The sequence below is a fragment of the Vitis riparia genome, unplaced genomic scaffold (genome assembly GCF_004353265.1).
Source record: "Vitis riparia cultivar Riparia Gloire de Montpellier isolate 1030 unplaced genomic scaffold, EGFV_Vit.rip_1.0 scaffold618_pilon_pilon, whole genome shotgun sequence".
Classification (NCBI taxonomy): Eukaryota; Viridiplantae; Streptophyta; class Magnoliopsida; order Vitales; family Vitaceae; genus Vitis; species Vitis riparia.
Genome location: NW_023269713.1, coordinates 147,936 through 171,870, shown reverse-complemented (window position 1 = coordinate 171,870; position 23,935 = coordinate 147,936). Strand labels below are relative to the sequence as shown.

Sequence of the window (23,935 nt, the reverse complement as noted above, 5' to 3'; positions counted from 1 at the left end):
TTCACTTTTTATATCAACAATTTTAACATTTAAAATACAAAAAGTTCTCTCATTGATTCCTTTCATGTAGGAATTAAACTCTCTATTTTCTGATATTTGAAGCCATAATTTTGGAGCTAGAGATAGTTTGCTAGGGCTCTAATAAGATTTGTTTTTTTTCCTTCTATTGAGTAATATACTTTCCCTATCTCATTTTGGCTTGTTAACAATGGATTCCTCCTACCCCTCATATGTATATACTTCAAAGACCAATCATATGGATACGATATAAATTTTTTTTGTATCCTTCCACATAAAGGCATTACACAAAGGATAGATCCTAACCTAGATCATCATGGGTTAGAGGAAAATGAAAGAGCCCACAAACATATCTAAAGAATCAAGCCCAAATGAATGTCCTTAGCTCCACTTACCAAAACCTTCATTGGCCAAGTACTAGTGAGCCAATTGATCTAGAGAATGAACCCAACTCTCCATCAAGTTGGGCTTACCTTTTCCTTTAAAAGCCTATAAATTTCTTTTTTAGTAAAATATTTTATGATGGTGAGAACAAATATATTTTTTTAATGAAAAAAGTGAACTTTAGCAAAATCAAAATTACACTTTTTGATATATAATTTCAAATAGAAGCAACTACTTAGAGATGGTTAAAATCATTGTGTTAAATGATTTCTTCTTCAATTCCATCAATTGAAGATGCTAACTTGGTCATCTAGCCTAACATTGTAGCAAATATCCAATCATCCAAGTTGAAAGAAAAGTACAAAACATAGTGTTAGTTTTTATCCAAGTTCCTTAATGAATTGAGATTGAACACCAATCCAAGAAGACAAAGAAAACAAAACCATAAATCAAAAGAAAATAATATCTAATATCAAAACATAACAAAACAAGCAGGATTTACGTGGTTCGGATCCAAGATTGAATCCTACATCCACGGATCAAGATCACCTCCAAAAATCCACTAAGATTGAACCATTTTACACCCTCAAGAATCTCTGAGAACCATCAAGCTCTCGCTACAGAACAGTGAAGAAGACTCACTCTAAAATCCTCTCACTTCTTTTCTACAATTCAAAAATCTCCTTTTTTTTCTTCACATTTTTATACACGAGTACATGAAAAAAAATGCTAAGCAAACAGGTGTGCCAGCTCACACTTTCAGTTAGTTAATCAACTAACTTTGCTTACGTGGCCAACCAATTTTCACACATAGATTTGTAGAAGAAAACACGATGATTGCATGCACTGGTTCATCGATTGCTGATACAGTAGAGAGACTTTCATCCTTCATGGAAATCAGTTTTATATCCTTTCATTACTCACTTGGAGACTTCTGGGGACAAGGCATCTGTTGGCAAGAATAAACCACCATTTAGATATGCATTTGGCAACACACTTGTAGATAAGAAGTATTTCATTACCATAGGAGCAAGATAAAGAAAACGAAAGAACCACAATAACCTAATGGAGTGAGTAAAAACAACCACAAGATCAATTCTTGAACTTGAAAAGAAAATGAAGTATTCACTGTGGCCAAGTACAACTCACTTACCTAGACTAGAATCATTTATGACCAGCCACAGATGGTAGAGGAATTGACTCCAGCAATATCAAAACCATCCCTTAACTAACCAAGTAGTACTAAATTTCCATGGTATTGCTTTAATTTAGCTATGTTACAATGCAACATTCAGAAGGTGACAATGACACTTGTATTGTCTTGTCTTGATCCTAAAAATAATGTCACTAGTTTGCTCAAGGCTTTTGGAGAGATAGCCAGACTAGTAAAAAAGTTTCATTTCAAAGCGCTTTCCCATGATCCAAATAGAAAACAAATACAATTTTAACATTGACTCTAAGCTATGTTTCTTGTTGATTTGGTCTTGTTTTTGTAGACATTGATTTTAGGAAACAAAGATGACATAGAAGAAATGTCTAAGAGTAGCTCAGTTTCCCTTACAACAGTGCTTAAGTTCATAGAGAAGTGTGACTTGTGTGGTCAAGTGCCTTATCCAAAGCATCATAGTCCAAAGTTCCAGAACACATACATTGGCTACAAAAACTAAAGTGAATTTCATAATCCTTGCAGAATATTCAACACATACATTATGATCCCCCATCAAAGATTAGTGGGCCCTTAACAAAGCTGTAGCAAGTTCTAAGAATTCATATTGATCATGGTCTGCCAAAATTTTTAGTATTGATGAAATAGCTAACAGAAAACATAAGTCCCATCATCTCTAAGTATCAATGGCCAAATTAAGCTACTTCATGTTGATAGCAAGACCCACAATTAATCAGCCTGGGTCCCTGCTTATGTTTTCAATACCTAAACCTTTTTGTTCTTTTCATTGTGACATGCAAACATCAAATGTTACCACTTTTGTGGTGGATTTGCCTCTTGAAATGGGTTTTTATCAACCCAGCTCTTGTGGAGCCATTTGGTCCCAATCTAATCCATTTATTGCCTTATAAGTAGGTACTTATGGTTTACACCCCTTTTTTTGGGTTAGAATATGGTTTATCTATTGTTGCTACAAAAAATAGTGGGCATGTGGATATTATCAAGGTAAATTTTAGATCAATACAATTAGGTGTTAGACTAGCAAGCCCGGTGGATTCTGCTTATTTAGATCCTAGCCCATCGTCATAAGAGTTTATATATTGAACTTTCAATAGTTATTTTCTATAGACCTACTTGTTTTATCTAACAAGGCACATAACAGTTAACTCCTCATTAGACATGACCAAAAAGGCATAGCAAATGCCCTCCTAAACCTCCTTACTGACAATAACTTATGACTTCAGTTCCATAAAAATGGGCTAAAGAACATCCATTAGTTTTCATGGCTAGAACATACTGTAACTACTTACCCATGTTGAGCACCACTGGAACCGCCACCACAACACCCATCTTGGGATCATGCCAACTATTGAAAAACCCATGAGTGACTCCCTAAGGGATGTAGAAGACCTTCTTTTAAAGGTTTCTCTTTATGGATACTTTAAGATTAATTGAGCACTTAATGCAGAAACTAACAGAAGGAACTCATCGAAACTCTAACCCACATGGCTTCCTCTAATTGTAATTATAGTGTTAGCCACAATCCTAAAAAAAAACAAGAGTTGTATGTAATAGATTGTTATGATAGCAATAGCGATTGCACTAAGAGATTACTGACAATTATAAAAAATGTGATGAAAGTTATCAACTCTAGCTTAAGTTGAATAAGATTGGTATTGTTGATTGGTTTGAGTTTATAGGAGAATAGTAGAAAATTTAAGATGTTATCAAGTGAACTTAAAAGAATTTGATGCATTGGTTTATAATTGTGGGAGGGAAATTTAATATCCATTGAGGGATTTTGTAGTTGAATACTTGTACTAAAAAACAAGTAAGTGTAATTCCTCCTAGACAATAAAATATGTTGACATGAGGAGGAACATATTTACTAGTGCATTTGACTGCATTGCATCAATATGGATCAAATAATCCATTGGGTGCACATTCATAGATGGATAAAATTTCTTCTTTACCCTTATTTTTATGTAAAAGATCTAGTAGGCCCATGTTGAGTATTGATGACCTGCTGAGAATGTTAGATCAATGGTTGACATTGTGGAGTATGCGATGTGGGTGGTTGTAGGTGAAACCAAAAGTTAAGGTAAGATTGTTACTAACCACCCTTTGGCAAAAAGGTTGTAGAGACTAGTACCTTGGATATGAACTGATTGATTTTCTAGTACTATACTTCCAACAAGAATTTAAACAAATAAATGATAAACTTAGAGAATTGATGGCCTGTAACAAAAGGATGCAGATAAGAGGCTTCCATTGTTGCCTTGTCCATATGCAAATTGCATTAAGGTTGAATGTGGTACCCTTATCTGCATCAAGGGTCTAAGCACCAAGGTAAGATCTCTTCCCTATGCATATAGCACACATAAAAAACACTACCAACTCTTTTACATTTATGTCTTCTGCAGGTATGTCTCAGTCAGGTGGGGAATTGACCTCTTTAAAATGGTGGTGTTTGTTTAGAAAAGATGGGATACAAATTATGAAGACCTAGTTGTTGGCCTCCACAAGGCCATTATTCTAAGAGGTTTGGTGAGGTATGGTGGGGAGAAACTTCTTTGCAATGAAAGACAACTTCAAAAGGGAAAACACGATCCCACAAGATAGCCCTCACATTGCCTTTGTAGAAGAGGATTATGAAGCTCAGGATATTTCTGCAGCCTATTGGCCCTGGGGATCAAGTGATTTGCTTCCCACTTTATATTATATTTCCTCTTTCTTTAAGTTTTGATGCATATGGATTTCATATATAATGAAAAAGCCAAAATCTAAGTATCTGATATAAGAAGAATATATGTGTCTAAACTAGTGTATAAAATTAGAGGTTATGCAGAATGACATAATTCTTTACTTCATTCCCTAAACCATAAGACACCCTCAATGAAATATTTATTTTCCAACTGGAGACAATATGAGCTTCAATGTGTGTGCACTCATATATGATGCTTTTCATAATGATGAATCACAAAATTTAACACATCTAATATATTTTAGACTCAGTTAACAAAATTAAGAACCAAATAATGATAGAAAGGTAGCTCTATGTCTGTACTATTTCAATCAATATATGTATAGCATTAGATAAAAGCACTATCAAGCCTAACATGGTTTCCGCAAGAATGCTATGCTGGTTACTCAAATTCTCTCTCAAGTCTATCATGTTTGTTGAGCATCTATTATAGTGTTGACCATCTTGTAAATATTTACCTGTTCAATGTCCCCATATGTTCACGAAATGCATTCCAGAGCTTGCATTTTTCCCAACCTTTGAAGAAGTCTAAGATCATGGAAGTGTTTGGCATTTTTTTTGCACAAAGCTCCAATTCTACCTTGTGTTTAGCACTGCAAGAACATTCAACATGGATTAGTGGGACATTTTAATATGAACACGTTAAAATTGGAGAAATGAATGAATTTAAACTTAAAATAGCTTACTCTTTCAATTTTCAATCATTACAAAGCATAATGCTAAATCAATTTGATAAATATTTGTCTAGTTAAGACCTTTGTCCTGGGAATCCAACTATTTTGCCTTCTTCGATTCAATAAACATCTATCTAGTGAACCGGGTAAATACATTTGCCTTTGGTTTCCCAATTTGGCCATGTAGAGAGTGTAAATAGTCAACTTCTCCAGCTTTACCAGATAAGACAACTTTGTGTTCCTCTTCCATGTTCTTTTCATCCACTATCCTAAGCTCAGGCTATAGTTACACACCCATTAACAATAATACTCCTGTGTAGAAAATTATAGGCATATTGCATACATGAATCATATATAAAAGCAACATTAAGATATCCTAGTTTCCAATTTGGACCACATAATTATCAATTCACTAAAATTAACACGATTGCCCAATCCAAATTTTCTTTACACTGTTTTGCTCAATGAAGAAAGAAATATAAATCAGCCTAGTATATTGGAATATAAATTTGTCCTCATTCTACATATAGGTTTTCATTTAATTTGATTTTTTTTTTAAATTAAAATTCTATGAACTCCCCCCACGATAATAATACTCACCTAGCATTCAAAATATAGAGGAATTTGTTACATTTTGCAAAATAAAACATAAACATTTTTAGACTAATTTTGATGGATAATGCCATTAAACATAAACCTACTACAGCAGTTGACATTAGCTCAAGAAGGTCAACGTCTTCACAAGAATGAGTTTCGAGCAACGATTTGAGGGTTTTAGCAGCAGTTTTTAAGTTTACAATATAGGGATCAACAGAGCATGGTTTAGTCATACTCTTGAATTTTGCTTTGGATCTCTATGGAGGCCTGTGAGGATACCACATCAGAGTGAAGTGAGTTGAGAAAGCAGATTATGCCATAGCTTTTTCTTACCCAAGTTAAATCAAGTAATCTAAAGGCAATGAATTTTAGTTTGTGAGTTGAGTTTACTACCGGATATGAGAGTGAGGGTAGCTGTTAAGAGCATCAATGAGATAGGTGCATTGGCCAGCTAGGGATCCAATCTTTTGGTATTGTTTCTAAGGATGACGAAACCTGAAACGACCATGTCTAGGCTCCTATCTTACAAAATTTGTCTGCAAATTGAGAAATTTAAACAAGTTGTAACTTGATGTAGTCTATGAATTTAGAAAATTTTGACAGTGAAATAGATCAATCTTTCAACTCACCAAGGAATCTTCAATGATTTTTGAAGTCAAAATACTTTTGTATCCTTGAAGAAATGTTTTGCTATCCTTGGATTCTCCATCTCCTAAGACTCTAAAATATTCCCCTGAAAATCCTGCAAATTCACTTACTTATAAGTCATCAAAATGAGATTAAAAAAATGTAAAAGGTATGGTGCTCTTTGGGTTTATTTCGAGCAATCCACACATTCATTTGGGGTGTAATGCCACCTTTTTATTTTAGGCGTACCTTCTAAGAAGTTCCCAAGCTTTTCAACATTGCCAGCAACCAACTTGTGAAGATCATCACCAGCCCACATTGGGCAGATGCCTATGGATACAAACACAGCTGTGGTGCTACTAATGAGGATGGTTGAGGATAGCCCGTTACAGATACCAAACTGAATGTCAATATAAACATCAGCAAACCATAATCATATCGACACTGCCATTTAGATAATCTTTCAGCAAACGCAACTGCATCACAAGTCGACAACTCTATCAATCAAATAATCTTCAGGCTATTTCAAGAAACTCTTGTAACCATGGTTCTATAAGCAACCACATGTCCTTTCAACAAAAACTCCAGCATGTCCCTGCCAAATCCTCCATCAACCTTAGCTTTTAGATATTGGCCTGAAAAAGAAAATATCACCAACAAATACTCTAATTAGTAGCAGAAGTTGAGTAAAACTGCATGCTCAAACTCTATTTGGTATTTGGTAAAAGTAAGGAAAGGAAAAGACTAGTCAAAAGAAAGAGACATGATGCCATTTAGATTAAAAGAAAACATAAAACCAATTGCCTCTTAAAACATTCTATAAACACATAGTTGAATTGATCTTCATTTTATCTAATTCAGTCAATTGCCACTTGGGGTATCTTCAACCACCTGAATCTTTGCATTTTTGTTTTTTTTTTCAGATTATTTCTTACAATTTTTGCAAAATAAGTACAAAAAAAAATCCATCTTCCAATTTTGGAATCATATTCGATTAAGAATTAAACCCGAGTGAGTAGGGGGAATAATCACCTCATAAAGCTCATATGATAGAATTCCTACTTGATGAGTGTATGCAATTCTTGAATTGAAGTCACTAAAGTGATTTGTTATTGGGTTTCCAATGGTGTATCCCTGAGTCCAATTAAAAGAAGATCAAATGGATTCAAATATGATGTACAAAAGTTAAAACCATAAGGCGCAAGTCACTGGAATCATATAATTAGATTACATACTTGAATATTCATTTTTTGGCTCTTTCCCTGCATCATTACCTGCAGCCAAAAAATAAGAAGAAAGGAAATTTCAACTGGACGATTAGGCACCTTATTAGAAATATATGTAGTCTTTTTGGAATCCCAAAGGAAAAATGAAAGCATGGGCTCAGATGGAGCCTAATCCTGAACCATCATGTCCTTCTTTACATGCATTATTAGTTCCTCTAAGAGTTGAATTGATTAGTCAATCTTAAAACTCTGTTTGGGTGTTCAAAACAAAAGGAAAATCTTAAGAAATGTTAAATAGTGTTTTTATATAACTCATGAAACTATTCTCCTTTCCTCAGCCATATAGAGAAGTCATGATTAACATACCATTGGATATATATTTCTTGAACCACCATGGGGATGATTATGCCTGAATATGAGTCACCACTGATGTAAAGTGGATTTTTCTGAAACTTGGGGTGATTAATAAGCCACTGTGTCACAACAAAAAAAATTGGAGGTATGAACTGTTGAATAACCATTTAACAGGGTTGGGCCTCCTGTAATTGATGCAGAGGATCTTGGATGCTCCATTGATACCAAAGCCAGTTCATTTCTGGTTGAATCCATGCCAAATTTTGCGGGCCAATATCCATCAAGTTGCACCTCCAAAAAATCTGCACAAGCAGGATGCATATATAGATTGACTACAGACAAATCAAAACAAAGAACTAAACAAAAAATTTGATTGTCTTTTTGAAACTTAAAGGAGAACTACCCAGCCAGAAGAACAAAGTATACGAACTTACGTTGCTGCCACAATGTATTTATCCACATAAAAAATTAAAGGACATGTCTTTTTATTATAGAAATCAAAGAAAAAAAATATAATCATAAAAAAAATTGATATGGAAATCCATGGATAAGGAACAAAAACCCGGAAAAATAAAAATAAAAATAATTCAAAATTTACTTTCCCTTTTCCTCAGTTTTTCAGCAACCAAACCATGGATATCTTATAAAGCAGCTTTTCATCCGTGAATCCATAACAACATAAAAACTTCACAAACCTTCACTCATGTAAACCATACCTAATGACTGTTTGGAGAAACAATCATTGTGTTTGGGTCATTTTCAAGCCTCGGAAATTCAAGAGCCTTGCTACCAGAATCAATTGTAGTCACTGCCATAAAACAAAGAAAAAATAACCATCAATCAGAATCCATTAAAAACAGGACTAAATTTGGAAAGAGAAAAAACAACCCATTAATGAATCTTCCTATTCTTTCCTCTGGTTTTCTTCTCTGTTTGTTAGCTAAGAAAGTATACAATTTCCTATAAACAATAGCTAGCACATGAAACTGGGACTCTGTTCTATTCTACAAGATGCAAAGAAAAGGAGCTTTGTATACAAATAAGACCTACTAAAATCCACACCCCTCAAAGCAAGATCTGACTAGATTTGATCCAAAATCTTCCAAAATTTCCAAGTTGATTTCAATTATAGGGCAAGCAAAATTTTTATTAATCCCTATCAATTTAAAATCTAATTACAAATGTTTTTACAAATAAACTTCATAGACAAAAATAAAAAAACATTAAAATCATCCTTAAATTTTGTCTCTATTTTGGTAATACTATTTTAATAATTATATCTTGTTGAACCTATTTTATAAGAGATGTCATGTAGACAAGTTTTATAACTTGTTAAAATAGATCCAAACTGGCAAATGTTAAAAACTGGAAGAGGTTTTAGATCATCATGTAGACTAGTCATACTCATTGCAGAATAGAGCCTTGTAGTGAATAGCTTTTAGAAGCACTAATCTCATCTTTATATATACCTTGAACAACAAAAGTAATTACATAACAACATGAAATATTTTCAAATGCTACTGCAGAAGAATCAAAGTGGAATAACTTCACTTCTATCTGGTGTCCAAAATGCAGAACTATGAGAAGTTGAAGATTGAAAGACTTACAAATCAATCTATGACTTGAGACTAACAGAAACTAGGAGTCCTTTGTATATATGTCCAAGTGAAAGATCTGTTGTATATATGTCCAGAAGGGATCTCAAGCTGTTGAAGAAAACTGAAACATGATTAGTGATGAAAGCATCCATAGTCTGAAAACAATAAGGCTTGGAATATGAAACTGAGATGCATCAACCTTATAATATCTGCCAAACTTCTTTTTTTTCCCTCCTTTTCAAGGCCAAAGTGCAGCATACACACTAGCATCCACATTACAATATAAACTTATTTCATATAATTTTATATTCTATGATTGAAAATGTTGGGAAAATCTCTTGAGAATAGGTTGGATGAGAACAGAAAATGGAATGGAGAAAGCCAAATATCACTAGTGTTTCAGGATGGGAGAAAGCCAATTTTACATTCATGATGGGAGAAATGGACAACAAACAGTCTCTAAAAAATTTATGAAAATTTCAGGAAGTAAGGAAGAGAGCTAAGAAAAATCACCTAGAGAAACATGTGCTTTATTGGAAGAGAGAAACATATACTAATATCACTAGTGTTTTTCTCCAAAATCTCCCCACAATTTTGGCCTGTGTGACCATTAGTAAATGAAACACAATTTTTGAACACCAAAGAAAATTTTAATTACCCTTTTTAGTGTCAATCTACCCACCTATTTGGTTCTGTACCTAAAGTTTACCATGTATAATATCCTCCATTCAAACCGCTTTGCACCAATGGTCTTATCATTAGGAATAGCCCCCTGTTTTCCCTTTTGGGTGGGAGTGGCTCAAGTTTGACCTATGAAATGGGGGAAAATTGTGAACAGTAGAGTAAACTGATCAGAATTGGGCTTTGAATTACCACTAACCTTTCTTACCACTGATATCCAATCACTACTCACCATATTAAGCCACTTCATATTGAGGCATGGTGCAAAGCCTGATGACACTAAGTGATTACAACATATATTTTTTTTTTCACACCCAAATGCCCCTATTCTTCTAGAAAAGTATCCTTACCATTTCAGGTGATGTGATTAGGGAGTGGACATTAATAGAAGATCTCACCACTGCAGACATTGTAACATGATAGATATATGCTATTACTAGACATGAAAAATACTCTTTTTGTTCACTGATTTATACTAGAACCTTACACTAACTAAAGCTAGTTGAGGTTGATTATTGGATTAGAGTGAATAAAAGAACATTTTTTTTTTTTTTGGAAATGATATTAGATATTTTTTATTTATTTTTTACTCTACTTTATTTTCTTCTAATTTAATTGTTTTAAATTCTATACAATTTTTTATTCATGGACATAGACTCAAATAAATCACCCTGCATCCAACCCCAAATACTAAAATCTCCCCACAGTTTTGGTCTCAAGGAAGCATACTGCAATAAAAAATCTCTCCATCAAAAATTTCCCCCAACTGGCATGCAACTTCATCAAGCTGAAACTTCATCAATTACCCAAACAACATACAAATCACCTGTAGTTCTACCAGGGTTCAAAATCTCGGTCGATACCGGTACAAATCAGCCAAGTTGTATCCGTCTCGACCATGGCCGGTACCGGACCGATACCCGAGTTGGATATTTTGTCGAACAAACTCGGTTGAATTGAAAGAGTGAATCCCATGGAAACGTTGAGACAACTCTAAGATCATGTTGAGACTAAGCTATTTGGGTTATTGGTAATGGAAAAAAAGGTAATATTGGAGTAGGAATGGTGGAGAAGATGAGAGGATCAAAACCCACGAAAATGAAAAATACAGATTACAGAGATGGACTGCATCTTGTAGTCGCCGGTCGGATCCCCCAGGTTCTTGCCGGAGATGGAACTGAGCGACATGAGGAGGAGGCAGAGTCGCCGGACTCCAGCACCGCTGTTATCGACGGAGAACGATGGTGAGGTGGCCGATGGAAGTGGGAGAAGAGAGAAAGGGGCCTGCGAAGGAGCTGGTTGTGGGGAGAAATGGGTGTTTGACCGGTCAATGGTGGTTATGAGTATTTAACAGATGTGGATTTGGGTTTTTTTTTTTGATAAATAGGTGAGGATTTAGGTTTTAAATAATATGTATTTGTTTTTTATGTAGATAATGAGTATTTGGTGGGAATTTGAGTTTTAAATAATTTGATGAAAATTAGAATGATAAAAAATTAATAATGAATATTAGACTTATATCAAATAAATAGGAAATGAATATTTATATAAAAATTAAATTAATGAATATATTTTATAAGAAAATTATATTTATTTTTTTAAAGATGAATCATGGTTTTATTTTTTTAATAGTTAAAAATATTTTTTTTAAATTCAAAATATTTAATTTAAACAATTTTTATAAAAAAAATTACTTTTTATTATTTTCATCTTCAACAAGAAACATTTATTATCAAGTGATTAAATTAAAATATTTTTAGAGATTTTTAATATTATTTTAAATCATCCCAAAAGTATGCTTTTATTATAATTTAAATAATTTTAATATAATAGAAGTTTATTTTATTAATTTTTCACTCTACTTATTTGTATTTAATTTTTTAAATAATTTTCATAATTTTTTAAAATTATTTTAAGCTCTTAAATTATAATTTTTTGTGTATCACCCGATACCGATCCGAGATACCGAGACAGATGTGCCTCAAGACCTCCCAAGTCAATGACCGATACCGCGACTTTGAACTATGAGTTCTACTGGGGACAAGTGATGATGCATGGCATCATTTAATTTCCCTCCATAAAAAAATTTCTCATTCTAAAAATCTGATCATTTTACTGGGTACAAATTACATTTGTCTTGTCTTAGAAAGAAGGAATGATGAGAAATCCATCAAAAGAAAACCCAAAGGAAATCAAACCAAAAAAGATATGGGATCCCAACATAATCATAGAATGTGGAGAAATAAAACCAAAAGATGGAGAAAAATACCCTAGCAAAAAGAAAAAAAACCCTAACAATTGAAACCATATGGTGAATCAGAAAACTACAAGTCATTTGGTTGAAAGAATAATGAGTGAATCAAAAAAATACCAAGCCTCTTCATCCACACTCCGATTATCTCCATTATTGACCACTGAGAAATAAAACCAAAAGCATTTTGGTGACTTTCAGTCAGTGAAAAGAAGGTTGTATTGCTGGATCTCCTCAGGTTTTCCCTTCTAAGTTCGTTTGGAATTCTCAAGTTCCTTTCAAACTAAAGTCCTTTGTCTGGTTAGTGGCACACAAGAAGGTGAATACTAATGACATGCTACAAGTGAGAAGACCCTACAAAGCCCTTAGTCCTGATATTTGTATTCTGTACATGAAGCATGGGGAATCAGCATATCATCTTTTTCTTCATTGTTCCTTGACGATTGGGTTGTGGCACAGGTTATTTCAGTTAGCTAAGATGGATTGGGTCCCCCCGAGGAGCATCTTTGACATGATGTCCATCAAATTTAATGGTTTTGGTACTTCTAAGAGGGGGATAGTTTTGTGGCAAGCTACGAGCATCGCTTTAATTCAGGTTGTGTGGTGGGAAAGAAACGCGAGGATTTTTGAGGATAAAGCAAGGAATTCAGAGTTTCTTTGGGACTCTATTGTTTTCCTTGCTTCTCTTTGGGCTTTCTGTTCCAAGGCGTTTAAGGGGACTCCCCTTAATGTGTTACAACTTGATTGGTTAGCGAGTGTACTCCATAAGGAATGGTCCTTTATAGAGAGTTCGTTTGTTTTCTGTGTAACTTCCTGTAATTTAGTTTTCTTTGGCGGGAGGATTTCTCATCCTTCTTATTGTACTTCTTTTTTTCTATCAATATATCTCTGTGTCGTTTCCAATCAAAAAAAAAAAAAAAAAGGTTGTACTGCTCATTATTAGAAGAAGGGAAAGGGAAAGGCATGTTTACCTGCAAAATCTCTTTTCATCTAAGTACTGCTCATTGTTAGAGGAAGGGAATGGGAATGCACATGATGCAAATATTTGCATTGTCTTGTCCTCATCCTAGGAATAATGTCATCACTCTGCTCAAGGCTTTTGGAGAGTGTCACTACCTCCAAGAAATAACCAACCTGGTTAAAAATTGCATTTCAAAGCACTTTCTCTTGATCCAAACAGAAAACAAATACAACTATAACATTGAGTTCGAGCTAAATTTCTTTTTGATTTGGTCTTGTTTTGACAAACACCTATTTTAGGAAATAAGGACGACATTGAAGAAACGTCTAACAACAGCTTCATAAGTGCTTATGTTTGGGTTTATACTATGGTTAAGGTATTGATGCTACAAAATATGGTGGCTTGTAGATGTAATCAAGGGAAATTTTATACTAGTATGGTTAAGTGTTGGGCTAGCAGGCCCAAGGAATAATGCATGTTCAAATCCTAGCCCATGATCATAAGAATTTATATATTGGACTTTCAATGGTTTCTTTTTTCTGTAAACCTGCTTGTTTTATCTAACAAGGAATTCTCAATTATACCAAACACTTAACAGTGATATTCTCGTTGATCCACATGACCAATAAGGCATAGCAAGTGTCCTTCTAAAGCTCCTTATTGACAATAACAAATGGCCTTAGTGGCATAAAATGAGCTAAAGAACACCAGTTTTCGTGGCTAGAACATACCTTAAAATGTGATTTACAGGAAATAATAGAAAAGTTAAGAAGTTGGCAATTAAACTAAAAAGTATTTGATATATTGGTTTGTAATAGTGGGTGCGAAATTTACTAGCCATGGAGGGATTTTGTGGCTGATTTGGACTATGAAGCCCATGTAGAGTATCGATGGACTAGTGAGGATGTTGGATCAATGGTGATAAGGCTCCAGAAGAAAGTGGGGCTGATGATGACATTATCTAGTTTGCAATGTGTGTGGTTCTAGGTACTACTTTTAAAGTTTGTAATGTTAGATCAATGCTTCTCATATATGATACTTTTCATAGTGATGAATCACAAAATTTACCACATCAAATATATTTTAGACTCAGTTATCAGAGTTAAGAACCAAATAATGATAGAAAGGTAACTCTCTTGTATATACTACTTCAATCAACATATGTATAACATTAGATAATGGCACAATCAAACCTAACATGGTTTTCACAAAAACACTATGCAGGTTACTCAAATTGTCTCTCAAGTTGTTTGTTGAGCATCTATCATAGTGTTGACCATCATGAAAAAATTCACCTGTTCAATGTCTTCATATGCTCACAAAATGCATTCCAAAGCTTGCTTTTTTTCCCAGCCTTTGAAGAAGGTTAAGATCATGGAACTGTTTGACATTTTTTTTTATGCACAAAGCTCCAATTCTACCTTGTGTTTAGCACTACAAGAACATTCAAACATTGATCAATGGGACATATTGATCCATAGGGAAATACAAATTAACATTAAGTGTGCACCATTGTCATTTTTAATATGAACACATTAAAATTGGAGAAATCAATGAATTTAAACTTGATATAGCTTACTATTTCAATTTTCATTGATTCATGGTAATGATTTTTCAATCATTACAAAGCACAATGCTTATCAATCTTCAAGAGCTAGTTGTGCAGTTCCCTACAGATACAAAACCCAGTTCAAATTACAACGAAAGTATATGTTGAATATAATGTATTTATAGTATATAACCTTTCCTTGTTAATATAGGATACATGTATGGTAGTTAGGACTCCTAGCCTTGTATATATATATATATTTCTCAATTGTAAGTAGATTAATTACATTAATGAGAATTAAGGCCTTTCTTCTTTCTCTCTCTCAACATGGTATCAGAGCCAAGGAAGAAAACCTAATTCTTTCCTGTTTCCCGTGTCATCAACTCCGGGAAACCTTCCGGTGACCGTGTTTCATTCCGGTCACCTTCCCCATCTCCAATACTTTCCGGTCATTCGGATCGTCGACAGAAACTACTCACCGCCGGCGAACTTTTCCGGCGAACTTTTCCGGCGAACTTTTCCGGCGACGTATTTTTCCGACACCGACCATACCAGAAGGAGCGCCTGGAGGAGATCTACAACTTTTGTGAAGGCACCGGCACCAAAAAGCATCCACGCGCCGCCACGCGCAAATTTCCGGCCGGCGGCTGAATCTCACGCGCCGGCGCGTGAGGGCGCGTGAGGCCTTTTCCGGCGACGCGCCTCCTCCAGCTTCGCCTGACGCCGACCAGCCTCCCTACCTCCCTGGTTCTCCCATCCGAGCCCTGCACGTACCTCTTTTGGGGATTTTTGTCTCCGTCGGCCCTCCAAACAGTCTTTCCGGCGAAGCTCCGACTACTTTTTCTCCACTCCAATCCCTGCACGTGCCTTGGGAAGTGTTCTTCTACCTTTCTGGTGGTACCACGCCGCGATCTGAGGCCGTCTCCCTTTTTCGGTGGTGCCACGCCGCAATCTGAAGCCGTATTAGGGCTCTCTTCGATCCAAACATACTTCATTCTCCAGATAAGTAGATATGACTACTAAAAATTCCATTTTTTCCGCTGTTATATCTGGATCTCCTATGATTACTTCGGAGAAATTGGTTGGCAGTGACAATTATCTTTCCTGGTCTGCCTCTGTTGAACTTTGGTTTATGGGTCAAGGATATGAGGATCACTTGATTACACAGGAGGCAGATATCCCTGAGGTTGACCGCGTACAGTGGAGGAAGATAGATGCACAGTTATGTAGTGTATTATGGCAATCGGTTGATCCCAAGATTCTTCTTCATCTTCGGGCCTACAAAACTTGTTTTAAATTTTGGACTCAGGCCAAAGGATTATATACGAATGATATCCAGCGTCTTTATAAGGTGGCTTCTGCTATTGTCCATCTCAGCCAACAGGACTTGGATCTATCTACTTATATTGGCCAGATTGCCTCTCTTAAGGAGGAGTTCTTGACTGTGATGCCTCTTACTCCTGATGTTGGGGCTCAACAAACACAGCTTGACAAGTTCTTCATGGTTCTTACTCTTATTGGCCTCCGTCCGGATCTTGAGCCTGTCCGCGATCAGATTCTTGGTAGTTCATCAGTTCCGTCCTTGGATGATGTGTTTGCTCGCCTCCTCCGTATCTCCTCCACTCAGACTTTGCCATTTGATAGCACTTCAGATTCTTCTGTGTTAGTTTCTCAAACTAACTCTCGAGGAGGCCGTAGTGGTACCCGAGGTAGAGGTCAACGTCCTCATTGCACCTATTGCAATAAACTTGGCCACACTCGCGATCGTTGCTATCAGTTACATGGACGACCTCCTCGCACTGCCCATGTGGCCCAGTCCTCTGATTCTCCGCTGCCTCAAGCTCCGAGCTCTTCCGCATCTCAGGCTTCTGTTGCCTCTGTTGCCCAGCCTGGTAATGCCTCTGCCTGCCTTACCCACACATCTTCTCTTGGACCCTGGATTCTAGATTCTGGAGCTTCTGATCACTTATCTGGTAATAAGGATCTTTTCTCCTCTATTACTACTACCTCTGCTTTACCTAATGTTACCTTAGCTAATGGTTCTCAAACTGTGGCTAAAGGTATTGGTTTGGCCCTTCCTCTGCCTTCTCTACCTCTCACTTCTGTCCTTTATACTCCTGAATGTCCTTTTAATCTTATTTCCATCAGCAAAATCACTCGTACTCTTAATTGCTCTATTACCTTTTCTGATAAATTTGTGACCTTGCAGGACCGGAGTACGGGGAAGACGATTGGCATAGGACGTGAGTCTCAAGGCCTCTATCACCTCACCTCGGATTCATCTCCTGCAGTTTGCATTTCCACTGATGCTCCTCTCCTCATTCACAATCGTCTGGGCCACCCTAGTCTCTCCAAGTTCCAGAAGATGGTCCCTCGTTTTTCCACTTTATCGTCGCTTCCGTGTGAGTCATGTCAGCTTGGGAAACATACTCGTGTCTCGTTCCCAAAGCGTTTGAATAATCGGGCAAAGTCTCCTTTTGAGCTTGTCCACACTGATGTTTGGGGTCCTTGTCGGACTGCGTCTACTTTAGGATTTCAGTATTTTGTCACTTTCATTGATGATTATTCTCGATGTACTTGGTTATTTTTAATGAAAAATCGAGCTGAGTTATTCTCTATTTTCCAGAAATTTTATGCTGAAATCCAAACCCAGTTCAATGTTTCTATTCGTGTGTTACGCAGTGACAATGCCAGGGAATATTTTTCAGCCCCATTTACTTCGTTTATGTCTCATCATGGGATTCTTCATCAGTCTTCTTGTGCTCATACTCCTCAACAAAATGGGGTAGCTGAACGCAAGAATCGACATCTTGTTGAGACAGCTCGTACTCTCCTCCTCCATAGCAATGTTCCTTTTCGTTTTTGGGGGGACGCTGTTCTTACCGCTTGTTATTTGATTAATCGTATGCCCTCCTCTGTCTTACATGATCAGATTCCTCACTCCCTTCTCTTCCCTGACCAACCACTTTATTTCCTTCCTCCTCGTGTCTTTGGTTGTACTTGCTTTGTTCATATTCTCACTCCTGGACAGGACAAGCTTTCCGCCAAAGCCATGAAGTGTCTCTTCTTGGGATACTCCAGACTTCAGAAGGGTTATCGTTGTTATTCCCTTGAGACTCATCGATACTTTATCTCCGCTGATGTCACCTTCTTTGAGGACTCACCATTCTTTTCCACCACTTCTGAGTCTCTTCCTGTTTCTGAAGTCTTGCCTATTCCCATTGTCTCCCCACCTGATGCTATGCCTCCTCGACCACTTCAGGTTTATCATCGTCGCCCTCGTGTCGTTGCTCCTCTCCCTTTTGCTGAGGCACCTGCTGACTCACTTCCTATCCCTTCGGCTTCACCTACCCCGGCTCTGCCTTCTCCTAATGACTTACCCATTGCTGTTCGGAAAGGTACTCGCTCTACTCGTAATCCTCATCCTATTTACAATTTTTTGAGTTATCATCGATTATCTTCACCCTATTCTGCTTTTGTTTCTGCTATATTCCTCTGTTTCTCTTCCAAAGAGCACCCATGAAGCTCTTTCCCATCCAGGCTGGCGACAGGCAATGGTGGATGAAATGGCTGCTCTGCACTCTAATGGCACTTGGATCTTGTTGTTTTACCCTCGGTAAATCTACGTTGGCTGTCGTTGGGTTACGCAGTTAAGGTTGGTCCTGATGGTCAGGTTGATCGCCTTAAGGCCCGCTTAGTTGCTAAAGGCTATACTCAGGTTTATGGTTCTGATTATGGTGACACATTCTCTCCGGTTGCCAAGATTGCTTCTGTCCGTCTGCTTCTCTCCATGGCTGCCATGTGTTCTTGGCCTCTTTATCAATTGGATATTAAAAATGCCTTCCTTCATGGTGATCTTGCCGAGGAAGTTTATATGGAGCAACCTCCTGGTTTTGTTGCTCAGGGGGAGTCTGGTTTAGTATGCAGGTTACGCCGTTCTCTATATGGCTTGAAACAATCTCCTCGAGCATGGTTTAGCCGTTTTAGTTCTGTTGTTCAGAGTTTGGCATGCTTCGCAGTACAGCAGACCATTCAGTTTCTATCATCATAACTCTTTGGGGCAGTGTATTTATCTGGTTGTTTATGTGGACGACATCGTCATTACAGGCAGTGATCAGGATGGTATTCAGAACTAAAGCAACACCTTTTTACCCACTTTCAGACCAAAGACTTGGGGAAACTCAAGTATTTCTTGGGAATTGAGATAGCTCAATCCAGTTCTGCTGTGGTCCTTTCCCAAAGGAAGTATGCTTTAGACATCCTGGAAGAAACTGGTATGTTAGACTGTAAACCGGTAGACACACCTATGGATCCGAATGTCAAACTTGTACCAGGACAGGGGGAGCCTTTAGGAGACCCCGGGAGATATCGACGGCTCGTAGGTAAATTGAACTATCTCACCATTACTCGTCCAGACATTTCTTTTCCTGTGAGTGTTGTTAGTCAATTCCTACAGTCACCATGTGATAGCCATTGGGATGCTGTAATCCGCATTCTTCGATATATCAAAAGTACACCAGGCCAAGGTGTGTTGTACGAGAACAGAGGTCATACTCAGGTTGTTGGTTACACAGATGCAGATTGGGCTGGCTCACCCACAGATAGACGTTCCACTTCAGGGTACTGTGTTTTTATTGGAGGTAATCTAATATCTTGGAAGAGTAAGAAACAAGATGTAGTGGCCAGATCTAGCGCTGAAGCGAGTATCGAGCTATGGCTTTGGCAACATGTGAACTCATATGGTTGAGACATCTTCTTCTAGAGTTGAGATTTGGAAAGGATGAACAGATGAAACTCATATGTGATAACCAGGCCGCATTACATATTGCATCCAATCCAGTCTTTCATGAAAGGACCAAACATATTGAAGTTGACTGTCATTTCATTAGAGAGAAGATCGCATCAGGATGTGTTGCTACAAGTTTTGTTAATTCAAATGATCAACTAGCTGACATCTTCACTAAATCTCTCAGAGGTCCTAGGATTAAATATATTTGTAACAAGCTTGGTGCATATGACGTATATGCTCCAGCTTGAGGGGGAGTGTTGAATATAATGTATTTATAGTATATAACCTTTCCTTGTTAATATAGGATACATGTATGGTAGTTAGGACTCCTAGCCTTGTATATATATATATATTTCTCAATTGTAAGTAGATTAATTACATTAATGAGAATTAAGGCCTTTCTTCTTTCTCTCTCTCAACAGTATAAATTAATAATGGTTCTATAAAAGGATATACTAAATGGGTTAGTATACCTATCAATCTTCAAAGCACTAAAATTCAAATTCTAAAATTGTAGTTAACCAAAATCTAAACATTGGAACAGTCTAAACAATATAATATTCAAAGTCATTTTGTATTAACCTTTTAATTTCAGCAGAAGAAAAAGATCCACAGGAAATTTTGAATTGAATTGACATTAAAATAATGAGAGATCCAATTGGCTTATCACTTTTAAAATATTATGTTGGTTAGTCTTTTATAAAGGGTGAAATATTACTCTTCAACCGCACTCTTTTAACTTAATCATTTAAAGACAACATAAGACAATATGTGCAAGAGAATCCACACAAGTGAAATATAATAAGGAAATGTTCAATAAACAATATTTTACTTCTCTTGGCTTTTAACATCTTGGCTAGTTATAGAGTCCATTACACAAATGATCAATTCTCATTTTCATTAAAAAGAAAGAAAGTCGAATAAGAAGACACCAAGGCACTATCACTAGCATCTAAGCTAAGTTTGTTAGTATGATGATCCAATCTCTACTTAAACTAGCAAGGAGACCCCTATTTTAACATTATAAATAATGAACATAGAAAAATCAAAATTTTTTAAGCAAAGATGGTAATCAAACCTCTTATTCTTGTGAGGTTCCATCTATAGTCTATGCAACCTCATTATAGTAAATGATATTGTATTAAATATAATACCGGTCCACTTCCATCATTTTATTTGCATTTGAATCATCCATTCTCAATGAGTTTAGCAGATAAATCAAGTCTTTTTATTGAATTTGCTTCAATCTATATGCTAACACATCTAAGTTAGCAATTTTATCAACTTAACACATTTTTTTCTATCAACTAACATTATCCACATGATACCCTTTATTTACAATCTAATTCTACTATCAAGACACTGTGTGACATTATATATAGACACTTGTACTCTCACATTGATAAATCCTTTACAATGTTGCCAAACTCTATGTTGATATTGAGGATGTGCATCACTAATAGACCATTAAAGTATGTTTTGTCTATCAATAAGTCAAGAACAATATATTCTAACAATTCTTTCCAATTCAAGAAGAAAAAAAAAAAGGAAAGAAAAAAAGCTTACTATTTTCCAAAATCAAAATTGCATAATACATAAAATTGATAAAGATGGCCAAATAATTCAAAAGTCTACCATCACTATTTTGCAATCAAATTTACAGCCTTAATCTACAGATAAAGATAGAGAACCTGATATGAAATCATGTTTAAGTGTGTGAATTGCAGTAATGTGCATCTGTTCTTTGACTGAGACTTTCACTGCTTCATCCTCAAACCTATGCCATTCAAACAAAAATAAATAAAAATAAAAAAATTCACAAAAATATTTGAATCGCTCACCAAATGAATTATTTTAGAGAGATAGAAGCTAAACAAAGAGAAATGTGCCATTAATTGAGATTGCAAATACTTTTCCGTCTTCCACACTTCTCAATTTCCTTGAGAAATTTTGAAGAAAACAAGAAACATGTGGCTCAAATTCTTCTTCAAATCCAGGACTTGAAGGAAAATTCTAGAGAGAGAAATGAGAGAGTCGGTATGAATATGAATGAGAAAGATAAAACTGAAATTTGGACCACATATTATCAGTTCGCTAAAATTAACACGATTAGCCAATCCAAATTTTCATTACACTGTTTTGCTCAATGAAGAAAGAAATATAAATCACCCTTGTATATTGGAATATAAATGTGTCCTTATTCTACATATAGGTTTTCATTTGATTTTTTTTTTTTTTTGGATTATCAAATAACAAAGAAGAATGTTTTAAAAAAAAATTAAAATTCTATGAACTCCTTGCACGATAATAATACTCACTTAGCATTCAAAATATAGAGGAATTTGTTGCATTCCAAACAAATCAAGCATAAACATTTTCAAATTAACTTTGATGGATAATGCCATCAAACATAAACCTACTACAGCAGTTGACATTAGCTCAAGAAGGTCAACGTCTTCACAAGAATGAGTTTCGAGCAACGATTTGAGGTTTCAACAGTAGTTTTTGAGTTTAAAATATGGGGATCAATAGAGCATGGTTTAATCATACTTTTGATTGCAGATGCTAATTCCTTCAAAGCTTTTCTGGATTTTGTACTCATCTTGTGCAAGCCTCTTGAATTTTGTTTTGGATCTCTGTGGGGGCCTATGAGAATATCATAGCAGAATGAAGTTTGTTGAGAAAACAGCTTATGCTATGGTTTTTTGTTACCCAAGTTAAATCAAGTAATCTGAAGGCAATGAATTTTAGTTTGTGAGTTGAGTTTACTACCGGGATATGAGAGTGAGGGTAGCTACTGCTAAGAGCTTCAATACGATAGGCACATTGGCCAGCTAGGGATCCAATCTTTTGGTATTGTTTCTAAGGACGACAAAACCTGAAACGACCATGACCAGGCTCCCATTTTGCAAAATTCGTCTGCAAGTTGAGAAATTTAAACAAGTTGTAACTTGATGTAGTCTATGAATTTAGATAATTTTGACAGTGAAATAGACCAATCTGTCAACTCACCAAGGAATCTTCAGTGATTTTTGAAGTCAAAATACTTTTGTATCCTTGAAGAATTGTTTTGCTATCCTTGGATTCTCCATCTCCTGAGACTCTAAGATATTTCCCTGAAAATCCTGCAAACTCACTTACTTGTAAGTTATCAAAATTAGATTAAAAAAATGTAAAAGGTATGGTTCTCTTTGGGTTTATCTTGAGCAATCTACACATTCATTTGGGGTGTAATGCCACCTTTCTATTTTAGGCATACCTTCTAAGAAGTTCCCAAGCTTTTCAACATTGCCAGCAACCAGATTGTAAAGATCGTCACCAGCCCACATTGGGTAGATGCCTATGGATACAAACACAGCTGTGGCACTACCAATGAGGATGGTTGAGGATAGCCCATTACAGATACCAAACTGAATGTCAATATAAACATCAACAAACCATAATCGTATTGCGCCTTCATTTTAGGGAAAAATTGTATAAATGACACTGCTGCAGCTGCAACACAAGTCGACAACTCTATCAATCAGTTAATCTTCGGGCTATTTCAAGAAACTCTGGTAGCCATGGTTCTATAAGCAACCACATCTCCTTTCAGCAAAAACTCCAGCACGTCCCTGCCAAAACCTCCATCAACCTTAGCTTTTAGATATTGGCCTGAAAAAGAAAATATCACCAACAGATACTCTAATTAGTAGCACAAGTTGAGTAAGACTACATGCTCAAACTCCATTTGGTATCTGGTAAAAGTAAGGAAAGGAAAAGACTAGTCAAAATAAAGAAACATGATGCCATTTAGATTCAAAGAAAACATAAAACCCACTCTTAAAACATTCTATAAACACATAATTGAATTGGTCTTTATTTTATCTTATTCAGTCAATTGCCACTTGGGGTATCTTCAACCACCTTAATCTTTGCATATTTGTGTTTTTAGGATTATTTCTTGCAATTTTTGCAAAAAAAAAAAAAAAAAAAAAAAAACTCCATTTTTCAATTCAGTCAAAACCAAAAATTCAACTCAATATGTAGATGGTACAAGCATATGAGTCTAAAATCTGAATGACATTCTCTGAATACTTTTTAGGTGGCAACCCCTGAACCATCCTTGTATAGTTTAGTAGTATTCACAGGAGGATACTGCTTTGGTTGCCTAGAAATGCATAACAAATCAATGCAAATTTTGGAATCATATCCGATTAAGTATTAAACCCGAGTGGGTGGGGGGAATAATCACCTCATAGAGCTCATCTGATAGAATTCCTACTTGATGAGTGTATGCAATTCTGAATTGAAGTCA

General features: G+C 36.0%; 2 long non-coding RNA genes across 12 annotated transcripts; both read right to left on the bottom strand.

Annotated features, from left to right (window-relative positions):
• Positions 1-826: 826 nt before the first annotated feature.
• LOC117910139 lies at positions 827-23,931 on the bottom strand. Of its 11 annotated transcripts, XR_004650553.1 has the most exons (13): positions 21,330-21,412; positions 14,880-14,970; positions 14,596-14,734; positions 9,607-9,670; positions 9,417-9,515; positions 8,505-8,617; positions 7,822-8,111; positions 7,465-7,503; positions 7,262-7,363; positions 6,479-6,864; positions 6,232-6,344; positions 4,790-4,924; positions 827-1,351 (listed from the first exon to the last, which is right to left on the bottom strand). It is a non-coding gene; the product is annotated as an uncharacterized LOC117910139 (long non-coding RNA). The 11 variants fall into 11 exon arrangements; XR_004650554.1 differs by lacking the exons at positions 9,607-9,670; positions 14,596-14,734; positions 14,880-14,970; positions 21,330-21,412 and adding exons at positions 22,651-22,763; positions 22,898-23,292; positions 23,873-23,931; XR_004650552.1 differs by lacking the exon at positions 9,607-9,670 and having other exon boundaries at positions 9,417-9,528.
• LOC117910141 lies at positions 21,550-22,122 on the bottom strand. Its single transcript, XR_004650560.1, has 2 exons — positions 22,059-22,122; positions 21,550-21,651 (listed from the first exon to the last, which is right to left on the bottom strand). It is a non-coding gene; the product is annotated as an uncharacterized LOC117910141 (long non-coding RNA).
• Positions 23,932-23,935: the final 4 nt, after the last annotated feature.